A 22,085-nucleotide genomic window follows, 5' to 3' on the forward strand; every position below is an offset into this window, starting at 1 on the left:
AAAGCATCACTACGAACAAAGCTAATGGAAGTGACGGAATTCCAGTTGAGCTACTTCAAATCCTGAAAGATGATGCTGTGAAAGTGCTGCACTCAATATGCCAGCAAATTTGGAAAACTCAGCAGTGGCCACAGGACTGGAAAAGGTCAGTTTTCATTCCAATCCCAAAGAAAGGCAATGCCAAAGAATGCTCAAACTACCGCACAATTGCACTCATCTCACACGCTAGTAAAGTAAATGCTCAAAATTCTCCAAGCCAGGCTTCAGCAATACGTGAACTGTGAACTTCCTGATGTTCAAGCTGGTTTTTGAAAAGGTAGAGGAACCAGAGATCAAATTGCCAACATCTGCTGGATCATGGAAAAAGCAAGAGAGTTCCAGAAAAACATCTATTTCTGCTTTATTGACTATGCCAAAGCCTTTGACTGACTGTGTGGATCACAATAAACTGTGGAAAATTTCTGAAAGAGATGGGAATACCAGACCACCTGACCTGCCTCTTGAGAAATCTGTATGCAGGTCAGGAAACAACAGTTAGAACTGGACATGGAACAACAGACTGGTTCCAAATAGGAAAAGGAGTATGTCAAGGCTGTATACTGTCACCCTGCTTATTTAACTTATATGCAGAGTACATCATGAAAAACGCTGGACTGGAAGAAACACAAACTGGAATCAAGATTGCCAGGAGAAATATCAATAACCTCAGATATGCAGATGACACCACCCTTATGGCAGAAAGTGAAGAGGAACTAAAAAGCCTCTTGATGAAAGTGAAAGAGGAGAATGAAAAAGTTGGCTTAAAGCTCAACATTCAGAAAACGAAGATCATGGCATCCAGTCCCATCACTTCATGGGAAATAGATGGGGAAAGAGTGGAAAGAGTGTCAGACTTTTTTGGGGGGGGCTCCAAAATCACTGCAGATGGTGATTGCAGCCATGAAATTAAAAGACACTTACTCCTTGGAAGAAAAGTTATGAACAACCTAGATAGCATATTGAAAGCAGAGACATTACTTTGCCAACAAAGGTCTGTCTAGTCAAGGCTATGGTTTTTCCTGTGGTCATGTATGGATGTGAGAGTTGGACTGTGAAGAAAGCTGAGTGCCGAAGAATTGATGCTTTTGAACTGTGGTATTGGATAAGACTCTTGAGAGTCCCTTGGACTGCAAGGATATCCAACCAGTCCATTCTGAAGGAGATCAGCCCTGGGATTTCTTTGGAGGGAATGATGCTAAAGCTGAAACTCCAGTACTTTGGCCACCTCATGCGAAGAGTTGACTCATTGGAAAAGACTCTGATGCTGGGTGGGATTGGGGGCAGGAGGAGAAGGGGACGACAGAGGATGAGATGGCTGGATGGCATCACTGACTCAACGGACGTGAGTCTGAGTGAACTCCGGGAGTTGGTGATGGACAGGGAGGCTTGGCATGCTGTGATTCATGGGGTTGCGAAGAGTCGGACACGACTGAGCCACTGAACTGAACTGAACTGTGAATAGGTTATTACTTATTTCATTCTGGTTATCCCATTATTCTGTTAAAATAATTACCAAAGGACTTCCCTGGTTAAAATCTGCCTGCCAATGCAGGGGACACAGGTTCGATTCTTGGTCCGGGAAGATCTCACATACTGCAGAGCAACTAAGCCCATGTGCCCCAACTATTGAGTCCACGGGCTGCAACTACGGAAGCCTACACGCCCAGAGCCCATGCTCCACAACAAGAGAAGCCACCAGAATGAGAAGCCTGTGTGCCACAATGAAGAGTAGCCCCCACCCAAAGACTCAGTGCAGTCATAAATAAATAGATAGCAATAATAAATAATAATAATTACCGAGCCCAACCTCTGTTCAGTTCAGTCGCTCAGTCATATTTGACTCTTTGCGACCCCATGGACTGCAGCATGCCAGGCCTCTGTACACCTTCTCATTTAATATAAACTGAAGACTTTCCCTATTTTTCTGCCTCTGATACTCTCAGGACTTGAAAGTTTAGTCTTTCTCCCTGAGGCAAAATCCTAAAATAAAGGAGCCAGAAAACCATAAAGAGAGACATAAAGTGTGTTTTATTATGCTCTTCCAGAGAAACTCATCATTTTTCTTATAATATATAAATTTGGGAAGGACATTTAATAGAATTGTGTTTTAAGGACAAACATTCTTAAAGATAAATCTATAGATTGCAAAAGATTTGTTTTCTTAAAGGGCATTTTTGTTAAATAGTAGTTAACATATTTGCATAGGAGAAAGTATGTATTTTTCCTCCTGTTATCTAGCCAGAACCTAGAATCTTGTGACTCACATATAATAGTCACTCTACAAACACTTGCTGAATGAATAAATGAACTAAACCAACAACAAAACCAATAGCCCTGTAGGATAATGTTCTGTCATGCTGCTAAGTCACTTCAGTCATGTCCGACTCTGTGCGACCCCAGAGACGGCAGCCCACCCGGCTCTGCCGTCCCTGGGATTCTCCAGGCAAGAACACTGGAGCGCGTTGCCATTTCCTTCTCCATTGCGTGAAAGTGGAAAGTGAAAGTGAAGTCGCGCAGTCACGTCCGACTCGTAGCGACCCCATGGACTGCAGCCTACCAGGCTCCTCCATCCATGGGATTTTCTAGGCAAGAGTACTGGAGTGGCGTGCCATTGCCTTCTCCGATGTTCTGTCATAGTTGTTGCCAATTTTGCTTCATCATGTTGTTGTTGTTAAGTCATTCAGTATCCAACTCTTTGAGACCCTACAGACTTAGCCCACGTCCATGGGATTTCCCAGGCAAGAATACTGGGGTGAGTAGCCATTTCCTTGTCCAGGGAATCTTCCTAACCCAGGGATTGAACCCATGTCTCCTGCATTGCAGATGGATTCTTTACCACTAAGCCACTGGGGAAGAATTTGGTTTGATCATATGGAAAGCCAAATCTTGATGAAAACTGACAAGTTTGAAATGCTAGTCCAGATACCTGTCTGTACCAATATGAAGTGGACTTTTTCTCCCAACCTCTAACTTGTTAGTAGAAGATTTTTAAACCTATTTTTAAAAAAAAAAGCTTGAAGAAGAGAGTTACAATTCAAAAGGTAGTATCGTACTTGCTTTTTCTATTTATGTGCATGACTTGGAAGTAATCTGCAAAAATCATGACATTTCATCTCTAAATCGTTCAGCATCTATCACTTAAGCATAAGGACATTCTGCTACATGATCTGATAAAGTTCTTTAGCTGAAATTTTCAGGGGAAAAAAATAAAAGAAATGGCTGATAGAATTTTAAAATAAGAACTGTAAATAATTAACTTTTGTGCCCAGGTGTGGGGCTTTCCAGGTGGTGCTAGTGGTAAAGAACCTGCCTGTCAATGCAGGAGAAATAGAGATGCACTTTCGATCCCTGGGTTGGGAAGATCCCCTGGAGGAGGGCATGGCAACCCACTCCAGTATTCTTGCCTGGAGTATCCCATGGAAAGAAGAGTCTGGCGGGCTACAGTCCATAGGATTGCAAACAGTTGGACACGACTGAAGCAACTTAGCACGCACGCACACCTGTCCAAGTGTATCAGCAAGACTCAGTGGTGAGATTCTACTCATTGTTCCCAGTTCCTCCTCACCAGGGACAAATGGACATCCTTAGCATCTGTGAAATGCTCTTGCCTGGTCCTGTCCTGAGGCCTCTGTTGAATCAAGCTCCTTTGAAGTGCTCTTATGCATCCAGCGCTGCTCTCAGCCCTGAGGTTTCTTTACATTACAGCTCTATTAGGATTTGAAGGAAATTCTCAGTCTCGGACTCTAGTGGCTCCAAGTCCAAGTAAAGGATGTCTATTTATCAACTACACTTAAAGCATAAGATTTGCTCTAATGCTGTCTTAGTCTGTTTGGGCTGCTATAACAGAATACTATAGACTGGGTGGCTTATAAACAGCAAACATTTATTTTTCACAGTTCTGGAGGCTGCGAAGTCCAAGATCGAGGCATCAGCAGATTTGATGCCTAATGAGGGAGCACTTTCTGGCTCATAATTGGCTGTCTTTTCACTGTGTTCTTAAATAGCAGAAGGGGCAAGGGAGCTATATGGGGGCTCTTAAGGGCACTAACTCCATGTGTGAAGGCTCCACCCTCTTGACCTAATCACCTCCCATATGCCCCATTTCCAAATACCATAACATTAGGGATTAAGTTTCAGCATTTGCATTTAGGGAAGATGAAATATTCAGTCTATAGCATGTTCTTTGCCAGACATTGCTGCAGGTACTGACCTAGGAAGGACTTCTTTTTCTGTTGCTGTGGGCTTGGAGCTTTCTTTCCTCTCTAAGCAGTCTCTCTGAATGTGTGCATTCTACAGTTTGTCTGGAAGAACCTATTACCCTTCCCATGATGAGCACCTTCCACCTAAACTCCCCATTCCCATCTCACTAAGGCAGCCAAGTCCCTCGGCTTTTAACCATTGCTCTCCCTGTATCACATGAGCCACACCATATGTATTTATGTCCCTAACCTCACAGATGTCAGCACAACAAAATACTGTTGTTTTAATTCAGTCTATGTGTAGACTGGAGCTACTGGCTGCACTTTGACTCAAACGTCGGATAATAATAATCAGTATTTAATAAACACTAATTCACTGAAGACGTATGTCCAAGATGATTTCCTTTCATGAATGGGATTGGTAAAATGTATGTTTCATTGGCTGGAGGAACCCTTAGTAAATTGCTTGGGAACATACCTGGAAAGTGAACATGGGAAATAGCTGTAGTAATGTTCAGGGAGCAGACTCTGCTTCATCCCAAGAAACACTCACTGAATGACTGCTGTGTGCCAGGCACTATTCTAGGCACTGAAGATACGAATATGAACATTTGTCCCTGAGAAATCCATGGTTAGCAGCAAAGACACCTAATTTCTTAAACTGACTCAGTCCAAATCATTAAGCCATTTGTTCTATTTGAAGATGCAAGAAAGAAAGTAATGTGGAAATGTTCATTACAGTCTTACTCAGTGACAGCCCTAGGGATAATGCATTATTTCATTCTACCCTCAAAACAAGTCTTTTATGCCTCAAATGAGGTTGCACATGTCATTATTTGACCAGATTATAGTGTGGGTTTGTATGTGGATATATATGTGTCCGTGTTTCAGTATGAATCACAGTGATTTTCACTTTCATAAAAATAATAATGAATTAATGGCACAGAAAAATCATTTGCAGCCTTTAGATCCATGTATTCAATGAAAGGGTGGCTTTGGGGCAGACAAAACTTCCCAAGCTGGAATTATGGTAATGACTCCTTGAACTCTGACTTTTTACCCCACACTCCCAAATGTAAGAATGATTTGGCCATTTCCTGGAATTATAAAAGGCTCACATCTTTCTTTTCCAGATTTCTCCAGCATCTCTTCATTTCATCAGCAAAAGTTTGGTGTTTGTTTGTCAACACTTACCAGTATAGTCAGTGGGTTGGGATGAAAAGTAATTCATCACTCTTTGGCCCAGTTGCAGATAAACTTCGCTAAGTCTGTGGCCTAGTTGTTGATAAATTTCCCTCAATGGTGATGACTATAGCATTATTATAATTAGCCATCCTAGAGAGATTTACTCTACTCTCCAGCACCTTACCCATCCTGGTGTGACCAGCCTCAGGCTGGTCATCAATCATCTTGTTTTCCTGGCTGCCATAGCATCTTCAGCCTTAGGCTGGACCTCCCGCCCTTGCTGCTCTGCACCAACCCCAAATACCCCACAGCCAGCATCCCCACCCCCCAATCTCCCCCACAGCATGCACTTTCACCTTGGTCACCAACAAATCATCCCCCGCCATCTAAGTATTACCCAATCCTAACCCCAAACCCAAACCCTCCTCTCCTCCCAAACCCTTCCATGCTGTTCCTAGGAACTGACTGTCATTAGCAACCTGGCCCACAGCTTCTTCCTTTTCTAAAGGTCTCTTCCTGCTGAAGGGAGCCAGGCTGACCCCTGGGATCCTACTTCCAGCCATCCTCTCAGCTAAAGACTGTGCATCTCCTATTCCCCAAGAACCTCAAGGCCAGGGAGAGGAGCAAGCGTCCACCTGGCTCCCCTTTGCAACTTCTCGGATGTTGGTCCTTCCTCATTCAAAAATCCTAGCTTTTTGGAAGCAAATCATCAAACTTTACTAACCGTTGAATTTCCTCCTTGTCCTGCCTGGTCAGTGGAGTCACAGGTGAATGTCAATACATGGGTTACTGCCTACCTCTCCATCACAATCCTGTCACCAAGCCTAGAGTCACCCGACACCCTGACACTTGGCTCCCCGCCCTCCATAAGGAGATCTTTCCCTCCTCCTCCTCTCAATCACCTACTCACATCATCATACCGTAGACCTCATCATTGCCAATAATTACACCCTTATCTCCCAGGCCCTCACCACTCTGTCATTTTCCTCCTACAGTGCTGGACACTTCTTCTCAATAACTTTTGCTGATTCTTCCTCAGCTCCCTGACCTCTAAAAACAGGAGGGCCCCTCAGATTTTTCAGCCTCTTCTCTCCTCTACACACATTTTCTCATAGATCTTACACAGTCTCATGGCTTGGGATATCTTCCAAATTTTTACCTTCTGGATAAAAGATAACTGAATCAGAGTTCAGGATTTTGAACTTTAGTCCTGTCTACCCAACTGCTTGTTCCACATGTCTGCTCACAAATCTAAGAGGAATCTCAACCTTGACATAGTCAAAATTAAATCTGACCTTCAACCACACTGGATTCCTTCACAGTTTTGGCCACCTGTGTAAATATCCATTCTATAATATCCTGTGTAAATATCTTTCAGTGCCGTAGGCCACAATTCTGAGAGTCTCCTTTGATTCTTCTCTCTCTCACACACAACCCACATCAACCCATGGGCAAACCCTCTTTGTTCTACTTCTACAATGCATCCAGATTCTGACAACGTATCATCTCCAGCTGCTGCTGCTACTGCTAAGTTGCTTCAGTCGTGTCCGACTCTGTGCGACCCCATAGACGGCAGCCCACCAGGCTCCTCCATCCATGGGATTTTCCAGGCAAGAGTACTGGAGTGGGTTGCCATTTCCTTCTCCAATGTATGAAGGTGAAAAGTGAAAGTGAAGTCGCTCAGTCGTGTCTGACTCTTAGCGAATTCATGGACTGTAGCCCACCAGGCTCCTCCATCCATGGGATTTTCCAGGCAAGAGTATTGCAAGGACCTCACTAAATACTCCCTATTTTCCTTCTCTGCTTTATTTGTGTCCCTAGTATTCATCATCATCTGACACATTATATAGTGAGGTTTAGTTGTCTATTTGCTTACTGTCAGTTTTCTGCCATAGCTTACACGTGTCATGGATACCTATTCCATTCATCATGACATCCTCTGTGTCCAGAATAGTGCCTGACATATACTAGGATAGAAACACTCTGAAAACTCAAACAAAGCACCCCTTGATCACCACATCCCATCCTCCCGACTCACTCCTTTGAGACTGCCAGTCCACTGACCCAGCCACGTGTTCACTGTCTTCTACTTCCTCAAGTCCTCACAGATCCCATTACCTACCCTCAACTCCACATTTCATTCCATTTTCAAACATTCTTAACTACCTTGCCTCATCTTCCTCTATTGTACTTTCCTGGTGAAACTCCAAGTCTTCTTAAACTCAACTAAGTGCTTGCTACATCCCTGTACCCAAGCAGCTGAATGTTACTGGAGGAGAGCCCACAACCCATGCTATTAGGAACCATTGCAAATTTATGACCAAAAATCTTCAATGAGCACTCAACACTATCTGACAACTAAACTTCCCTAGTACATTCATTAACCTACTCCCAAGATGACTATTACGCACTTTCTCTTCAATTCTTAAATCTCCAACAGCCCCTCCCACCCAACTCTCTGCTGAAGACCTTGTCATATATTTCACAGAGAAATAGAGATGCAATCAGATGAAAATCATTTCAACATCCCACCTTTCATTCCACATACTTACCTATATCTGTAGTCACATGCCTTGGTCAGTTTATGCCCTGGATCCCCTCTTACTTCTTCTTCTCTTGGACTCAGCTCCTAAAAGAATTTCCTTTTCCACACCCTCCTGAAGCCTGTACCCCAGCCGTGTCCCTTTCTATGCCCTTTGACTCTGGTGCCTTGGCTCTGTGCCTTTTCTTCCAAATTCAGGAATTCTTCAGCTCCTCAGCTCTACCTGAAAAACTCACATTTTTTTTTTTCAGGAGCAACTCACATTACCTCTTTCCTGAAGACATCTACAAATGTTAAGGACAGGATTCTTTTTGTTCTCTTTTCTCTCTGTATAGCACTTCACATTTACCTCTGTTATGGCAACATGTTCATTGAAATTATTTCTGTAAACTTGATTATCATATTCAATTTTCCACTTTATCCATTCCATACTCCAGTGAGCTCCCCCAAAGCACTTTGGATCTGCTCTGTTTCACAGGCTACTCTGTTGTGCTCTTATAGGTCAAGACATCTTAGAGAACTAATTTTTTAAAAATATTTTACTTATTCATTTGGCCATGCTGGATGTTAGTAGTGACATACAGGATCTTCGATCTTCGTTGAGCAACAAGAACTCTTAGTTGCGGCATGTGGGATCTAGTTCCCTGACCAGGGATCGAACCTGGGCTCCCTGCATTGGTAGCAAAGAGCCTTGGCCACTGGACCACAAGGGAAGTCTCCCAAGAACTACATTTAATATTGGTCTTTTTTCAGCCCAGTGGGCATAGGTCTGTGGGACCTGGCAAGAAGGAAATGCTGAGTGACAGGCTTAGAGTCTCCCTTTCTCTCACGATGTATTTCTTATCCTTCTCTCCTTTTGTAAGTGATTACCCTGCCCCAAATACTTCCCACCCACCAGTCCTGCACATTCCTCAATACTAGGATCTACGCAACTTATGCTAGGAATTAGGGACTGAGATCTTCGGCATTCTTGTTGGTACTCTGTCTCCCCACAACTAGTCCTGGAGAACCAGAATCTTGTTCTTGGGTCCACAAGAGTGTCTAAGCACTTCTGTCACACCTGGCACCTAGGAGCTCAGTGATTGAATAAATGGTTTGTGATTTTCAATCTTTCAAAAGGCTTCTAGCTATTATTATTATAACATAATTGAATTGTTTTCTAACTCCCAACTTTAAAGTAAGTATAAGGACTAGAGAAGTTTATACACGATCTTGGGATTTCTTGAAAACATCACACAGCACATGTATTTCTCTAACCAGAATGGATTTAGATGATAAATATACAGTTGTTATCCCCATTGTTGTGATATATGCATAATTGCTCCCCTCCAAGAATACTTAATCACAGTGGGTGAGGCTTTAAATAATATTACTTAATATATTAGGAATCTGACATCCATCAAAATAACATGGCACTGCTTTATTTATGAGATTGTATTCAACTGCTGTAGAAATGATACCAGGTATCAACAAGAAGGATATGTTCAGCTTCTCATAGACCTCTCCTCAAAACAGAAGCCTAATTTTACTCAGTATATATTATGTCTGGTATTAAATTGATAGCATTTTATCCGCAGGCCATACACTACGAATCTAAGTTAAAAGATTCAATATATGCTATAGCTCGAGAAATACGTACAGTGTTTGAATTCCCTTTATCTCATCAGAGTTGCAGAATCTTATCAATCTTAGTTAAGTTCTCTGCTGCTGCTGCTAAGTCGCTTCAGTCGTGTCCGACTCTGTGCGACCCCATAGACGGTAGCCCACCAGGCTCCCCCGTCCCTGGGATCCTCCAGGCAAGAACACTGGAGTGGATTGCCATTTCCTTCTCCAATGCATGAAAGTGAAAAGTGAAAGTGAAGTCACTCAGTCGTGTCTGACTCTTAGCGACCCTCAACCCTGTTTTCTAGAACATTATCCAATATCAACAATATCCTAAATATATTATTTAAAATAAGACTTGAATGCTTTCTACATTCACTTGGATGTGATGTAGGCAATACAGAGAAATTTGCTCTTGGGTGTGGTATAGTTTACATGATTAAATGCTTTGTTCATACTCATATGTCAATCTATTAGTGTGCTGTTAATTCAAATGTTACTATGATGTATTTTATCCCCATTAGCACATTCATCACAGGTGGATGTGAAACTTAGACAAAGGTGTATGTTCTCATTAATGATGAGCAGCCTATTCATCTTACTAGAACGTAATTAATGTTAGTTACAATCCTTAATTTTTCACTGTTTGTCACGACGCATATTTAGCATTTCTCTTGTCCTTTATCAACCAGCTCCCTCTCATCACACAGTCAGTTCAAAATGGTGTATATTCAACCAAATCTGATGCTTCATTTTTCAAGTATTTTATACATGTATGTTTCTTAAGGTTGGTGGCAATTCCCACATGGGGAGACTCCATGTTGGCAAAAACAATATTACAGGAGTTGTTCAGGCTTTCCTACTTTTTAATGTACAAGATTAATGTCATTCACTTGCTAAATTCAATACTTAAACTACAGAAAGAGATTTTTCTTATAATCTCCACTATAGCATCAATCAAATAGAATTGATATGTTTTGGCAATAGCATTTTTTAAAATGCATGTATTATACCATATCACACAAACACATATGTATATTTACCATTCTCTCCACCAGACCCTGTAAAATGTGATATGTGTATATGACAACTCATAACCCTCATAACCACCCTTCTGAGGTAGGTACTATTAGTATTCTTACTTCAGAGCTGCTGAGAAATGGAAAGACAGCTAAGTTAAGCAACTTGTCCCAAACTACACAACTAGTAAGTGATGGCCCAGGGATCCATGCCCAGACTCCCACTGTGCTGTCTGTCATCTCTGTGATTCCTGATGAACTTCATTTAATGATAGTACATCGAATATGCATGATGTCTAAGCTAAGGTTCTAAATTTTGTTATATTTAAAGATCACTTTTATCATTTCACTTTAATATCACTCTAATAACATACATGTGCTGAGTGAAATATCTACACATTGTTTGTAAAACTATAAACTTTAAGTTCTTGGAGGTCCGATGCTAAGTCACTTCAGTCATGTCCGACTCTGTTCGACCCCATAGACGGCAGCCCACCAGGCTCCCCCGTCCCTGGGATTCTCCAGGTAAGAACACTGGAGTGGGTTGCCATTTCCTTCTCCAATGCATGAAAGTGAAAAGTGAAAGTGAAGTCACTCAGTCGTGTCCAACTATTCGCGACCCCATGGACTGCAGCCTTCCAGGCTCCTCCGTCCATGGGATTTTCCAGGCAAGAGGACTGGAGTGGGGTGCCATTGCCTTCTCCCCTTGGAGGTCAGGAAAGGCATATTAAAGAACTCCCCATAACTAGACATATACCTGCACATAGTAAGTGTTCAGTAAGTATTTTAGCAAATAAATGAATTTTTAAGTTTAGGGTTCAAAGAACAATGAGATAAACTTGGGCCTTGTACAGAATACAGTTTTGAGACTCTACTAATAAGTGTCTATCGAAGGTTTTCAGAGAAGATTCAAGCATTTAGCTGTGTCTCCTTTACTCCAAATAGCCAACTTTAAAATTCAGTCAAGAGTTCGTATGTGTCTTAGAATCTAGTTATTTTATTGAAACAGGAAATGGAAAGAGAAATCTTTCCATTTCTCTATTGCTTAATCCACAGCCTCAGGTTTTCAAAAACAGTAACTTTGTTTACTTTCCTACAACTAGACTAAATTTCCATCTCTAAAAAAGCCTCAAACCTTCATGTTGCTCTCTAATGGAGAATAATTCCAAATTTTGTAATCAAACCAGGGTTTGTCTAATTGATTCACGGTAAATCAGATCCTTTTAGGATCTCCATTTGTCCTGGAGGAGGCCTGTCCTCTCTGTTCCCAGGAGTAGGCAGCATCACAGCATCAGGAGAGGCATTTGGTCCTTAGTCTGCATCTACTCACCTTACCTTGGCATCTTCAGAACTGGATTATGCTGCCTGGTTCCCAGTTATCCTCATCTCCACGTGCTGGTATCTCCCAGGGTGGTAATACTCCTACCGGGCCTCCAGCCATACAGTCTGTATCTGTGACTGCCTCCTCACACCAGCCACAGGGACCCCAGGTCAGCCCGCTCTTGGCATCACGCCCACGCTGTGGTGGACCATGCAGGGAAGTACTCACGGCTCCTGGGTCCTCTTGGGCCCAGCTACCCACACGTTCCACAGGAGTAAAAGTGTAACCATGGTCTGTGGGGCTCCACGGGCAGCTCTGGGCTGCACCCTGTGGGCCCAGAGAGCAGGAGAGGCAGTGTTCCTCAACTCTCAGACCCGTCACCTAGCTGAGGGCCTGTCACACGTGTGCATATGCACACATACTCACACAAACATCCCTGTATTCTCCCAAATATTTCCCATCTCATATCCTGATCTTGGCTAAGATTTTTGAGCCACACCATCCTTCCCCTCGGGCTTCCCAGGTGGTTCAGCAGTAAAGAATCCACCTGATCCCTGGGTGGGGAAGATCCTCTGGTGGAGGAAATGGCAACCCACTCCAGCATATTTGCCTGAGAAATCCTGTAGACAGGGGAGATTGACGGGTTACAGTCCATGAGGTCGCAAAGAGTCGAACCCAACTGAGAAACTAATACACACTGTTATGGTATATATGCATTTTAAATAAAGGGAGCTTTTTTTTAGTAAATTTCTTTATGGTATAAAATATTTCAAAACAAACTCACATTTAGCTATTTTGTGTCTCCGCATACCTAGCACTCTCAAATACAGTGAACTCAAGAGCACAAAGAACACTCCTACACTGGAATAAAGATGACGCGTGCCTGTCTTGTCTGCCCAGCAGCGACATAATCCCACACACCAATATAATCACGGGTTCCCATGAGTTCATGAGATGAATCAAAGACCACCAGAGAAAAGGTACAAGATTTTACAATGTCTGCTTTGCTGTATGTGGACTTTACTTTTCCTTCCCCAATTGAGTTCAAAGGAAATTTCTTACTAGAAAATTATTCACAGCAAATCAGTAAAGGCAGTCTTTGTGTTTTTATTTTGGAAATATCCTATTTATACCCTGAGAAGCCGAAAAGTAGAAAATATTTTCATTGCTCTTTTAAGTAGGAGAGGCAACTATTAGTTGAATCACCTTTCCAACCTCAGGTCAGGAAAGCGACAAGTAAAAACATCCATCTCTTTAATACCAGAGTATGTCTTTGAATTTATCCCCTCTCTGACACACAGAATGAAGTGGTGAGCCGGCCTGTCCCTGCCAACCTGCAAACCAGCCCAAGGTGTGATACCACTGATTCTTGTTTAATTCATCCCCACTTGGAGGTTAACTGGACCAGTGATGGCAACCTGAGACCTTGCATGCAGCAGACCCCCAACCTCTGGACAGCGGTGCCCTGAGAGGAAGCAGTGGTCCTTCCTCTGGTTTCCCACCTTTCCCAGTATCAGCATCTGTGGCGGTGGTGGCCTGCCCAGGCTGCTGCCAGGCAGATTGAGGGGAATCAGTCTCTCTGCGTGGAGCTTCAAACGGGTGTGTCTGCTACACAGCAAACCCCTTCTTTCCTTGTCCCAGAAGAGGCTTCCCTGTAGGAATGAGGCTCCAGGCTTTGTGCAATCAAAAGCCTTTGATTAAATCGGACCCAGTCCTTCTACTTGCCATGGTATTGTGTGACCTGGGAAAGCAGCAGGGCTACAAAACAGCCCAATCTGTCACTAGGTGGGCTGACAAAGCAGGGCTAAACGCATAGTGGATTTCAAGCTACGTTACATCTCCAAGTTGCAAAGCGAGCCATCAAGCAAGCCAGAAAAGCATAGCTGTAGGTGAATATTTCTCACAGACAGAGGCCACTCTGCCTCTGAGAGGGCTGTTGTCCTTCCCACTGGGAGTTTTTAAGCCACTTAGGGCCAGCGACCATTTGGACAGAAAATTGTTCACGTTTCTAAACGATTTTTTTAAAGAAAGAAAGAAAAGAAAAAGGTCCCAGGAAAGACGCTGCTTTTCTGACATCTAACCCATAAAACACACACAGGGTCACACAAAAAGAGACCAGTTTGTAAGAATTAACTCAAACAGGTATTTGCTTACTCTGCTCTTCACCTGCTGTTGGTTTCCTCCTTAGGCTTTGTTTTTCTCTACCTGTGTGTCTTCCCTCGGTAAGCCTTCAAGACAGGACCCAGGAGAGCTCTCGCTCCCACCTTCCCTTATTGGCTCCTACATAACAACCTCCTGGGAGCCAGAATGAGATCTGTGGGCACCCGGGGTAATCATCTGCATGGGAGCTCAGCTGTCAGTCGTGTCCCGGCTCAGTGCAACCCCATGGACTGTAGCCCTCCAGGCTCCTCTGTTCATGGGATTCTTCTAGGCAAGAATACTGGAGTGGGTTGCCATATCCTCCTGCAGGGGAACTTCCTGACCCAAAGATCGAACCTGCATCTCCTGCAGGTCTCCTGCATTGGCAGGCAGATTATTTACCACTGAGCCAGCTGGGAAATCCAGGCAATCATTTGGGAAGACTTTAAAGAAGTATCCTTTAAGAAATCTTCAGCATTCATTTAGTGGGAAAGAAGATGAGCCCCAAGCAGGTGACGAGCTTAAGAGAACACAACTGAGAGCCCCTGAGTAAAGCCACAGCCTGAGGCTCCCCTCCTCGGGGCACTGTGGTGACCACCTGTTGTTACTCCAGCACGTTCCTCACATGGGAGATCTCTCTAACCTTTCCTCCACTTGAAGGGGATAGAACAGAAACAGATTCCTTCTCCCGGAAATGTATCCTAAATTCAATGTTCTCTATCCCGGGACCCATCTCCGTTACGTGTAAAAAGCCCTTATGAGCTGGTACCTCCAGCAACCCCTGCCTGGCTCAAGCCTGACTCCAATTCCCAGGATCTACACAATCTTATCTCTGAGTTCAGTGAGGTTTGACCCAAGAGATGGATTTAATGACAAAACACTGAGGACTCTGAGCAGCAGCTGCTGAAGAGCAGGTGAGCAGAGTAAATAAGGATCCAATGTAAGGGGAGAAGCAGCACAAAAAGCCACTGTCTACACCTGCCCCTTGCTGAAGGCTGGGATCAGCCTTGCAGCCACTAAGAGGGTTCCAAGGTGACCAAGCACTCCTGGGCTCTGTAACCACCTCTGCCACACAGATGGCCCACTCCCTACCTTCCAAGATCCTGGCCCATTCACTCACATCACTAGATGAGGCTGGTCTTTGCAACAGATGAAGGACTGACATTTGTTTGAGTTCCTGTTTCATCATTTCTTCAACACACTGATGCAAGATTTCCTTTAAAAAAAAAGTTGACATTGGATATTGGTATATGTTAAGGAAAGCTATAAATTCAAGAAGAATAACAGGGCATTGTTATTGACATGAGGTGTGTCTGAGGGAACATTTGCAGTAAAAATGAGTTTCTAACACATTCCCACATAGGCAGCTGCTCAGCGTCACTAACCACTGGTTAATTCATTAATATTATTCAGTGAAAAACACTTCTTCCATTCTATTTGTTAATAAATCTGTTCTCATTCTCATGGAAATCGGCCCCTTTCAAGTTCATTTAAGAAGAACATTTCATAACTTTCTAGAAGAGGAAGTATTTTTATTTAAATACTTGCAACAACTAAATTGAGAACTTACATCTTTCATCTTTAAAGATATTTTTCTTATGATTCTTGAATGCTTTGTGTTTAGAAAAGACTGAGAAACTATGGCACAGAGAATTAAATACAATGGAAATCAATTTCAATAACACTGACTTCATTAGTATTATTTACTGTGAATCAATTAAAAAGTAGGAGTTTATTTTTAAGTTTTAAAATTTATAAGGATATCATCTGCCTCAGAAAGAGAGAAATAAACATCTGAAATTAATAACATCAGTAAAAGAAAGTGCATTGCAAAATTTTTAAGTCCATGCAATTATTATTGAGTCTTTCCTAGCAAAAGTAAACAAATAGTCCCCAAAGGTAGAAACACTTAACTTATAGTGTGAAACACTTTTAAGAGAAGTATTTGCTCGAGTGTTTCTGCGGCATCCTACCGCTCCTGTAATGTTATATTTAGGAACCACAGGCACTATGGAATTGTGTTGTTTCTACCTTGTACTTTTCATTCATTTTAAAACCAAACAGAAGAGGCAACATTTGTGTATGCCTGAGACCTGAAGTGGTTGGTTGATGTTAGTCGCTCAGTCCTGTCTGACTCTCTGCGACCCCATGGACTGTATGTAGCCTGCTAGGCTCCTTTGCCCATGGGATTCTCCAGGCAAGAGCACTGGAGTGGGTTGCCATTCCCTTCTCCAGGTCTTAAGTGGTTAGGTCTCTTTTTATTTTTTAAAATGGAAGAAGCCATATTCCCCACCCTACCTCCAGCAATTTCTAAGGTACTTCGATGTACAGTAGTAACTCATTTCATGATTACTCATTATTTATGATTGTGCTCATTTTGTATGAACTCAAAGTAGATCAGAAAGGGAAAAGAAATAGGACCCTACATTCAGCAAGAGGCACTACACGTGGCAGCCTGGAGTGGTTGAGAGAGGAGGCATTCAGGAAGCTGAACCCAGGTTAGACCCAAGCCTCGGTGGAGTCTGAACAAGGATCACTTTCAGAATGCCTTGGCGTCAGTCAAACTGGCTGCTAGAAACACTTGTACATAATAATGAGAAAATGTTAATAATGATTATTTTCAGTAGCATAGTAGAGCCAAGCCCTCAAAAAGAGGAAGTTTTCATTGGTAAAGCATTTCATTTAAACATTGAAATCTGGTGTAATGTGAAGTATGAAATAAGTTTTGAAAGGAAGCTGATGATTAAGAAGAAATGCAGTGGGCATTTAATAAGTGGAGGAACCGCAAGATAATTAACTGGCATGCATAAAGATTCATGCTTTATACCAAAATTTTAATTTTGCACATAAATGTGCCTGATGTAGGCAGCATTTAATCACCTAGCTGACAGGAGTAACTACTTTCATTTAACCTTGACTGAAGATCATGAATTCTAACAGGTTTAATTGGATACATCATTTAACAGAATGAACAGAGCAAATTTTTCTCAATTCATAGGTTCTGATTGACATGCACCAGCAATAAGGCGTTTCACAATTACAGCTGCTCTGCATTCCTGCCCTGGGCAGCAATTGCCATAGTGACGTGACACCATTGGATCACTGGGGCACGGGAACTATGCTGCATCTCCCCTTGTTTTGAAAAGGGCAATGCTTTAAAAAAAATAATAAATAAAAGAAAGAAAGAAGGAAGGAAGGAAAGAAAAAATGAGAAGGAAGCTGGAAAAGAAAGGGATTTGGACACGGAAAAAAAATTCATATTAACCGCATTGATATGCACATCCTATAAGAGAGGGGTATATGTCTTATTATCAGCCATATGGAAAAATGCAGGAAGAATGATACTATCTTTCCTCTGTTTAGCACTTCTTCTCAGAGTGTTGGAAAAGACTATAGTCAAACAAAAGAGGACCTAAAAGAAAATCATGCCAGCTGCAAGTCTCCAGCCCTTCTAAAGGAAACGAAATGACATGACCCCTTGATGCTTCTCTAGAGCGGATGGGCACCCAGCTTCACACATCCAGTCATTGGGGAAGACAGACCCTGGGGGTGGAATGAGTGGTTCACAGCTTCACTAACAAAAACCCAAATGAATCCCCCCAAAAAAGTTTCTACAATAAAAGGATAAATCTTTTCCTACTGATAAAATGAATAACATCAAATCTGAAGAAACCACCCAGGTGGCTGAATTCGATATTCCTTGTGCTCAGTCTCCTGCATTGGCAGGCGGGTTCTTTATCGCTAGCGTCACCTGGGAAGCCAAGCTCCTATATTCCTTGGCCAATCTCAATTATCTCAGTTACCTTTGTACATATGCTAGAGAGAATCAAAAGATCTATACCTCAAGAAACACTGTGCAAAGTCCGGCTACCTTCAAATACAAAAATAAACATTAAAAGCACTAAATTCGGACTTCCCTGGTGGTCCAGTGCTTAAGAATCTGCCTGCCAATGCAGGGGATATGGGTTCTACCCCTGCTCCGGCAAGGAGCAACTAGACAGAGCCCTCACTAGCTGCGACTAGAGAAAGCTGGCGCACAGCAACAATGACCCTGAGCACTGCCTAAAATAAATAAATACATTTCTTAAAGGTTCTAAACGTAAGAAACTCTCCTTGACAGATCCACCATCAATAGTTTTCTGAATATTGTTCCTTTGTTCTCCATCCATCACTCTTGTTCAGCACACCTATTCAATCGTCAGCACCTCCACTCCCGCAGGCCTGATGGGTGGCCCTCTGTCCCTGCCCATCACGGTGTGTTTAACATTGATCTGCTCGTTGGTTGTCCCTTCACCTGTCACCTCCTTCTTGTGCATCCCCTTCCCCAACACCACCTAAATCGTGGCTTCTTGAAAACAGACACTGTGTCTTTCATCTCCACAACCCCAGTTCCTGGCGTAGCACCTAGTGGCTAACCCTGTAAGGCGATAATTATCCAATGAATGAGAGAACTTGGAGCTGTGAAGAATCAGAATGCTCCTGCTTCTCTGCTGTCTTTTTCTTCCCCTCATCTAGTCTACCTTCCTCATTACTTTCTGCCTTCCCCTCTCTTTCCTAAGCCTTGCAAATAGGCGTTCATTCAGCAAAGGCTGACTGTGCATCAGCTACAGGCTGGGCCCTGTGCTGGTGCTGGGACCTCCAAGATGAATCAGGCCAGAATCCCCTCCTACAGGAGTTCACAGTCTCCTTGGGGAGATGGATGAGAAATATATAATTATAATACAATATTATTTCTATTGTAACTATGAGTAACAAGGCTGTGCCAACTTAGAGGAGGGTGGAGGCGTGACTGGTGACTGCTTTTGCCTGGGGTTCAGAGAAAGCTTTTGCAAAGAAGGTGACATATTCAAATGAGGAACAGATTTGGAAGATTAGGCAGAGAGAACAGCAAGGACACAGCTCCAGGGTGTGGCGTAGGAATGGGAATTACCGCTGTGAGGCAGGGTAGAGGTCGGGGTAGGAAAGAAGAGGAGGGAAGTTTGAGAAGCTGGCAGGAGTCCGCAGCCTGGCTGGGAGGTTCAGCGTGATGTGCCAAGGGGTCTGGATTTTGTCTTAGAGGTAATGGGAGTAGTAACATATTGCCTTTAGTGGGGAATCACTCAGTGTTTTAGAGATGTAACTCTGGGAAGTGGTGGATTTGAGTAGGAAAAAAAAAAACAAAAAAAACTCAGAGTCTGGTTTGGGTTCCTTTCATAGAAGTCCCTTCTCTCTCCTGCCCCCTCCCCTCTCTTCCGGTATCCCTGCCTTCTTTCTTTCCTTGCCTTTCTTTTTTCCATTTCCCACCCATTCCAGTCCCTCCAGCAGGAACTCAAATGATCCTCCAAAGAACAGTTGAACCATAAATCCTTGAAATTTGGTAACAGTCCATAAAGGGTACTAGTCTCAAGCTCGTGTGGTTGCTTTGATTGGATTTTCTCTGGCCTTCTCAGGGCGACTGAAGAGAGGGCCGCAGGGAAGGGTCTCGGGAGGAAGAATTTAGGTTAGAGAACAGGAAAGCACCTGAAGAGACATCCTGGGCCTGCTTTTTCCCCAGGGCTGTGCAGCTGCGAGGCCGCTGCGGGGACCCCTCTCTGGGTCCCTGAACCATGTGGGCTAAAGACAGCACCCACCCCCCATCCCTGCAGGCGTCTGTCTGTGCTGGGTGCTCTCCCTTTCTCCTGACACAGAACATCGGGGCTCTGCTCTCCCATCCACCCGTCACAGAACCAAGGGCTCACTCCCCACCTGGCAGTGAGGCACGAGGACCCTGTCATCCCGACCCACCCCTCAGCAGGGCACCCACTGCAGCTACTTCCAGGAGGAGTGAGGGACGACACACCCACAGGCCCATGAATAAAGGGGAAATTCGAGTCAAAGCCTGGGCCAAGCTCTCCCCGCCTCGCTACCCAGAAACAATCGGCCTGGGCTTCCCATTCCCTCAGGCCCAGCAGTAGCTGTAGTTGGCTATAAATTCCCTTCTTTTATTTGCCTTCGTTTGCATATCAACCCGCCTCTCTCACTAAATTGCCAGCCGGGGAGGTCAGGGGCCATACCGTATTCATCTTGGTACCACCCTTCCCCTTCAAGTTCATAGCTCAGTGTTTGGCACTTGGCAGCTCTTACGGGCTGAGTTGCATGCTCCCCAAATTCATCTGTAGAGGTGCTAACTCAGCACCTCAGAATGTGACTGAATTTGGAGATAGGGTCTTTGCAGAGTTAATCAGGTTAAAAGGAGGACACCGAATATACTGCTGTCCTTATGAAAATGGGAGATTTGAAAACATTCACGCAGAATGGCACGTGAAGACAAAAGCAGACATGCGGTGAAGCGTCTATAAGCCAAGGAGCACCAAAGATAGCCAACAGATCCCTGAAGCTAGGAGACGGGCATGGAGACCCCTCTTCCCACCTCCAGAAGAAACCAACCTGCCAGCAGCTTGATTTTGGACTTCTAACCTGGAGAGCTGCCAGACAATAAATGGCTGCTGTTTAGGCCACCCAGTTTCTGGAACTTTGTTATAGTAGCCCTAGCAAACTAATCCAGTAGCCATTATGTCTAATAAATGATTGATCAGAGGATTCTAGAAACTAGAAGCTAATGTTCTTCTTAAAGGAAGCTTGCCACTTGCCATCTGGGTTATCGTTAATGCAAATGGATATCGTAAGACATGAGACAAGACTTTGCAGTATCTGGTCTTTCCTCCTAGTCCAGTTTAATGGTTTACATTGGTTTTGCAGGTGGACAACCATGAGCCAGCTGTCTGGAAAGAAGGGAGGGAAGAATAAAATTCAGAAGGTTGGAGGGGGGTTATTTCGTTGGCTTGAGGAATTTTAAGTGGTGACTAGATCAGGACAAGTCTGAGAAAGAATTCCATGAGCCCAAGAAGTACCAACTGAGGTTCTTCCCTAAGGTTCTGTAAACTGTTCTTTCCCATTTCCTGCCAGGCTGTTGGCCTCATTTTTACTAAGTAGAAAACAGATTCCTAATAGTAACGCATAGTTGTATCAAAGGAATCATTAGATTCTTATATATGTTATATATCTGAAGAGAGTTTTCATGGTTCTATCCAGTTATTTCCAGTGCTAACATTTTTTTTCATAAAACTATCGTGAACAAAATTCTACGCAATGTCATGAGCTTTATCCTTTGCCACTACAAATGCCTTCCCAGCGTACTGTGGAGAGCATCAGCTGTCTCCCTGTCTTTATGGAAGTTCTTTCAGTGAGTGGGTGATTTCTTGAAAGAGATCAGCAAATCAAACACACACACACACACACACACACACACACACACAAATAGGTAGTTCTTTTGCTACTTGAGCCATGATTCTTTTTGGAGGTTGCCTTTTCTTCTCCAAATCTCCCTCCTCTCACAGTCTGCCCCTTGCAAAGAACCGGTCAAGTCTCTTGCACACACTATACTCACAACCTTGTTTTCCTGCTTTTCCCTCCCTGAGCTCCACCTACCCCAGCAGCCAGCTCCCTGGGACCCCCATCTCCCCATCTCCATTACATCCTCAGCTGGAAATTCTGCTCTTCTCCACACTCCCCCAGCTTCCCCGGCGCTGGGGCTCCCTCCCCCTGAGCTGTTGATTCCTCGCAGCTCTTCAACTCCCACCTTAAAAGCTTCCCCTGGGTTTTATCTTGCCGTAGGCTCTCATTGCAAAATGTTTAGGGACACGTTGTATGAAGTGTGTTATTGGCACTAATGGTACAGGCGAATCAAGTGCATTAAATCTTCATAAATTCTGGTAATTTGTCTGGAAAATGGAATTCTCCATTTCCCTCTAGGATTTTGAATTTGTGTGCGTGTTTCCTATTTTTCCCCCCTTGGTGCTGTTTTGAACAACAAAAATTACATAAACTGCCCAATATCCTTTTCTTCCGTTTTCCCCACTGCACCTTCTCATTGTGTGAATTGGCACTGCCTCCCATCTGAGGGTGTGTTTACTTCTGGGGCACACTGTATAATTTAACTTTCTGCAATATAAAATAAGTCAGTGGTGATCTTTTTCCTTGTTCTGACAATGTCCAAAGTTGTCTCTCACTGTTTTTATTTA

General features: G+C 43.5%; 2 long non-coding RNA genes across 7 annotated transcripts in view; one reads left to right on the forward strand and one right to left on the reverse strand.

Moving 5' to 3' along the window:
- LOC129646282 (uncharacterized) overlaps positions 1-14,890 on the reverse strand; it is a 131,562-nt gene extending 116,672 nt beyond the window's left edge. The window contains exon 1 of one of the 6 annotated variants that reach the window (XR_008711822.1): positions 14,062-14,890. This is a non-coding gene — a long non-coding RNA (uncharacterized LOC129646282). The remainder of the gene's footprint in view (positions 1-14,061) is intronic. The other 5 variants (XR_008711826.1, XR_008711823.1, XR_008711821.1 and 2 more) reach the window with 5 other exon arrangements.
- Positions 12,480-14,055, forward strand: LOC129646283 (uncharacterized). The gene is made up of 3 exons (XR_008711827.1): positions 12,480-12,612; positions 12,723-12,887; positions 13,209-14,055. It is a non-coding gene; the product is annotated as an uncharacterized LOC129646283 (long non-coding RNA).
- Positions 14,891-22,085: the final 7,195 nt, after the last annotated feature.

Source organism: Bubalus kerabau, chromosome 3, assembly GCF_029407905.1.
Source record: "Bubalus kerabau isolate K-KA32 ecotype Philippines breed swamp buffalo chromosome 3, PCC_UOA_SB_1v2, whole genome shotgun sequence".
In the NCBI taxonomy this organism is placed as follows: Eukaryota; Metazoa; Chordata; class Mammalia; order Artiodactyla; family Bovidae; genus Bubalus; species Bubalus kerabau.